General features: G+C 62.4%; 1 pseudogene; it reads right to left on the bottom strand.

Moving 5' to 3' along the window:
- LOC126434844 (large subunit ribosomal RNA) overlaps positions 1–5000 on the bottom strand; it is a 7959-nt pseudogene that overhangs the window by 2151 nt on the left and 808 nt on the right.

Here is a 5000-nt window from a genome sequence, read left to right as displayed (position 1 = left end):
GCGCGGCATCTGGTGTCCGCCTCTCGCCCGCGACTGCGCCGTGCCTTCGTGGGGAAGGCGTTGATGCGGGAGCGGAGAGCGTCGATGAAGTTACGCCCAGATAGCAGGCGACTGGTGTCAGCGACCCACTGGTGTTGCCCCTTGACGGCGGCGGAAGATGACAGCGCCGCACCGTCAAAGGCAACGTGCAGGCGCGCGGCCCACATCTCTCCAACCTGCGTCGACGATTTGAGGAGGTGGCCCTCCCACATAAGATGCCGCTCCAGCGCCTCAATCTCACGCTGCACCTCGTCCCGGCCTGCACCGTCGGCGGCTGGCCCAATCCTCTTCAGCGCCAGGAGACGGGACCGGCGAAGTGTTGGCCCCATCCATCGGCATGATGGGATGCCGAGGCCTCCCTGGGCTACAGGAGCGTGGAAGTAGCCCAGGGGAGTGTCCGCCGGAAGGCGGAACCATCTCCTGACGGCGGCACGGATGGTCACATCTGCCGCTTTCAACGCACCCACTCGGGTGCGGCTGAGGGCCAGCCCATGGTACAGGCCAGGCAGAAGTACGGTGGTGAGGGCGTGGAGGCGCTGTTGCGGCTTGAGCGGAGCTCGGGAGATGACGTCCAGCTGCTCCACCAGGTGGCGTCGTGGGTTGAAAACGCAGCGACCAGCGGTGGAGAATTGCAGTCCCAGGTACCGGAAGGTTTCACCCACACGTAGGGCGGGCACGGTGGCGTTGCCCGCTTTGAAGGTAACGTCGGCGTCGACCTTCACCTTCTTGTCGCGCCCAGACGCGACTAAGGCGAGGGTGAAACACTTCCGGGCGTTGATCTGCAGCCCCAGATGGGCGAGGGCTGCGACGGCTGCGTCGATGAGGGACTGCAATCCCCTCGCGGTCGATGCAAAAAGCAGGACGTCATCTGCGAAGGCCGCAGCGTTAACTCTGCGACCAAGGATCCGAGCTCCGATGTGGGAGGGAAGTTGACTCAAAACATAGTCCACCGCAAAATTGAAAAGGAGGGGGGAGAGGGGGTCACCCTGACGCACACCCCTAGCCGGCTGCAGGGGCACGCCCACGTCGGCGCCGCCCGCTATCACCGTCGTGCTACCCTCGTAACACCTTTCGACGTACTCAATAAAGCAATCCGGCAGGCCATGAGCCCTCAGCACGGGGCGGAGGGCGGCATGGTCCACCGAATCGAACGCTTTAGAGACGTCGATCGATGCCACAAAAACAGAGCGACAGGAGCGGACTGCGTCGGTGAGAGCAGTGTCCAAGATGAAGGTGTTTTCCAACATCCCATCCCGGGGGATGAATGCCCGCTGACGTTCGTCCACAGCACATGCACGCATCAGGCGTGACGCGAGAACCTTGTGAAAGGTCCGCGCCAACACCGAGCAGACCGTAATGGGGCGAAAGTCAGCGGGGGATGTTGGTGCAGCCGTTTTGGGGAGAAGTGACGTCCGGGCGCGAAGTAGACGCTCGGGGAGGGCGCGGGCCAGGAGGAAGAGGTTCAAGAGTTTCACCAGGACTTCATGCGGCAGGCGCCGCAGCTCCGCTGGAGTCAGGCCGTCCGGCCCGGCTGCCGATCCCCTGGGCGGCAAGGCAGCAGCGACCTCCTCACGTGTGACCGGCCCCCATAGGCACTCAGGAGCGACAGGCTCCGAGTGCGGGAGAAGGCGGTCACGGATGAAGCCGGCGGTGGAGATCGGCTTCTTCGTGAAGAGGTCCGCCCAGAAGTCCAGCAGACCGGGGATGTCGGGTGGCGGCTGCAGCAGGGTGCCGTCCAGCAAGCCGCGCACGCAACGCGCACGCGACCTACGGAAGGCGTCCTGTGTCCGCGCGTATTCCCAGCGGCGCCGCTTGCGCTTCTGCAGCGGCGGGGCGGCAGGCGGCCGCTTGGATGGTTGGCGCGGCCGCTGTGTCCTGGTGATCGACCTCTCCCCCCTGGACCCGACCGACGCAAGGGCATCCGGGAGCATGCCCAGGATGACATCGGGCGGCGTGCCCCGCCCCAGACCAATGACTCGATCCAGGGCAGAGAAACGCTGGGCGGAAGCAGGTAGCCCCGCCAGATGCTCCCAGATGGCGGCGTCAGTCGGCCCCTCCGGCGGCGGCCCGGTGGTGTCGGCCGCGAAGTCCTCGGCTGCGTCGACGGGCGGCGCAGCGGCCTCGCCCGCGTCAGGCAGCGAGCTCGCTGCTCCACGGCGGGACGCCGGCTCTTCACCCCGACCGATCTCAAGTGCCTCCATGAATTGGCGGACAAGCTGCTTGTGGGCAGCTTGCCGCCGTCGGCACTTGATTGCCTCAAGCGTTCGGTCAGGGAACATCCTGGTAAGTTCTTGATTTACAAAGAAGAACCGGGCGTCCCTCTCCAGGAACAGTTCGGCCTCTGCCTTGGCGAGCGACAGGACTTCTTCCTCCGTCCACCTCGCGCGATGCCTCTCCGTCACGATCTCAGCGTTGGCGGCCGCAGGGTGTTGGCGGCGGCGATGGACCCCGAGACCGTTCTTCGTGGTAAAAGTGCGGTGGCACTCACTGCAAGCAAAGGGAGCTACACAAACTATCGCATTTTCGTTACGGCCGGTTGGCCGGATAGGTGCTGGGGTAGCTGGGGTGGCACCTTCAGCGGAAGGGCCACCATCTCTTGTTTCTTGTCGGCTGCCCCCAACTATAAAGGGATAATGCGAGGGGGGGCTGGTAACCCCCCCAAGCCCCTGGTGCGGTCTTCCACTCTGCAAAAATCAGCGGGCCCACGAGAAGGGGAGAAGACCGCAGGAGAGGAGAGGCTAAGAGGGCTAGGCCCATGTATTGCGCATCACTCTCCCTGTAACTATAACCCAAGGAAGGCACCTCGCAGCAGCAGCACGACTACATCAAGACCGCGCTTCGAAAAGCCAAGTCCGGATGCAGCCACACCGCCGCCACTTGGCCGCCTTAAGAGAGTCATAGTTACTCCCGCCGTTTACCCGCGCTTGCTTGAATTTCTTCACGTTGACATTCAGAGCACTGGGCAGAAATCACATTGCGTCAACACCCGCTAGGGCCATCGCAATGCTTTGTTTTAATTAGACAGTCGGATTCCCCCAGTCCGTGCCAGTTCTGAGTTGATCGTTGAATGGCGGCCGAAGAGAATCCGCGCACCCGCGCGCCCCCGGAGGAGCACGCTAAGGCGGACGCGGCCTCGCAGCAAGGAAGATCCGTGGGAGGCCAAGGCACGGGACCGAGCTCGGATCCTGCACGCAGGTTGAAGCACCGGGGCGCGAACGCCGCGCAGGCGCGCGCATCCTGCACCGCCGGCCAGCACGAGGCCAACCAACGGCGAGAGCAGACCACGCCCGCGCTAAACGCCCGCACTTACCGGCACCCCTACGGCACTCACCTCGCCCAGGCCCGGCACGTTAGCGCTGACCCACTTCCCGACCAAGCCCGACACGCCCCGATCCTCAGAGCCAATCCTTATCCCGAAGTTACGGATCCAATTTGCCGACTTCCCTTACCTACATTATTCTATCGACTAGAGGCTCTTCACCTTGGAGACCTGCTGCGGATATGGGTACGAACCGGCGCGACACCTCCACGTGGCCCTCTCCCGGATTTTCAAGGTCCGAGGGGAAGATCGGGACACCGCCGCAACTGCGGTGCTCTTCGCGTTCCAAACCCTATCTCCCTGCTAGAGGATTCCAGGGAACTCGAACGCTCATGCAGAAAAGAAAACTCTTCCCCGATCTCCCGACGGCGTCTCCGGGTCCTTTTGGGTTACCCCGACGAGCATCTCTAAAAGAGGGGCCCGACTTGTATCGGTTCCGCTGCCGGGTTCCGGAATAGGAACCGGATTCCCTTTCGCCCAACGGGGGCCAGCACAAAGTGCATCATGCTATGACGGCCCCCATCAACATCGGATTTCTCCTAGGGCTTAGGATCGACTGACTCGTGTGCAACGGCTGTTCACACGAAACCCTTCTCCGCGTCAGCCCTCCAGGGCCTCGCTGGAGTATTTGCTACTACCACCAAGATCTGCACCGACGGCGGCTCCAGGCAGGCTCACGCCCAGACCCTTCTGCGCCCACCGCCGCGACCCTCCTACTCGTCAGGGCTTCGCGGCCGGCCGCAAGGACCGGCCATGACTGCCAGACTGACGGCCGAGTATAGGCACGACGCTTCAGCGCCATCCATTTTCAGGGCTAGTTGCTTCGGCAGGTGAGTTGTTACACACTCCTTAGCGGATTCCGACTTCCATGGCCACCGTCCTGCTGTCTTAAGCAACCAACGCCTTTCATGGTTTCCCATGAGCGTCGATTCGGGCGCCTTAACTCGGCGTTTGGTTCATCCCACAGCGCCAGTTCTGCTTACCAAAAGTGGCCCACTTGGCACTCCGATCCGAGTCGTTTGCTCGCGGCTTCAGCATATCAAGCAAGCCGGAGATCTCACCCATTTAAAGTTTGAGAATAGGTTGAGGTCGTTTCGGCCCCAAGGCCTCTAATCATTCGCTTTACCGGATGAGACTCGTACGAGCACCAGCTATCCTGAGGGAAACTTCGGAGGGAACCAGCTACTAGATGGTTCGATTAGTCTTTCGCCCCTATACCCAGCTCCGACGATCGATTTGCACGTCAGAATCGCTACGGACCTCCATCAGGGTTTCCCCTGACTTCGTCCTGGCCAGGCATAGTTCACCATCTTTCGGGTCCCAACGTGTACGCTCTAGGTGCGCCTCACCTCGCAATGAGGACGAGACGCCCCGGGAGTGCGGAGGCCGCCGCCCCGTGAAGGGCGGGGAAGCCCCATCCTCCCTCGGCCCGCGCAAGGCGAGACCTTCACTTTCATTACGCCTTTAGGTTTCGTACAGCCCAATGACTCGCGCACATGTTAGACTCCTTGGTCCGTGTTTCAAGACGGGTCGTGAAATTGTCCAAAGCTGAAGCGCCGCTGACGGGAGCGATTATTCCGCCCGAGAGCATCCCGAGCCAACAGCGGCGCGGGTCCGGGGCCGGGCCAGGTAGGTCCGTCAT

The sequence above is a fragment of the Schistocerca serialis genome, unplaced genomic scaffold, assembly GCF_023864345.2.
Source record: "Schistocerca serialis cubense isolate TAMUIC-IGC-003099 unplaced genomic scaffold, iqSchSeri2.2 HiC_scaffold_1195, whole genome shotgun sequence".
Classification (NCBI taxonomy): domain Eukaryota; kingdom Metazoa; phylum Arthropoda; class Insecta; order Orthoptera; family Acrididae; genus Schistocerca; species Schistocerca serialis.
The sequence above is the reverse complement of the archived record's forward strand: the minus strand, read 5'-3'. Positions and strand labels throughout refer to the sequence as shown.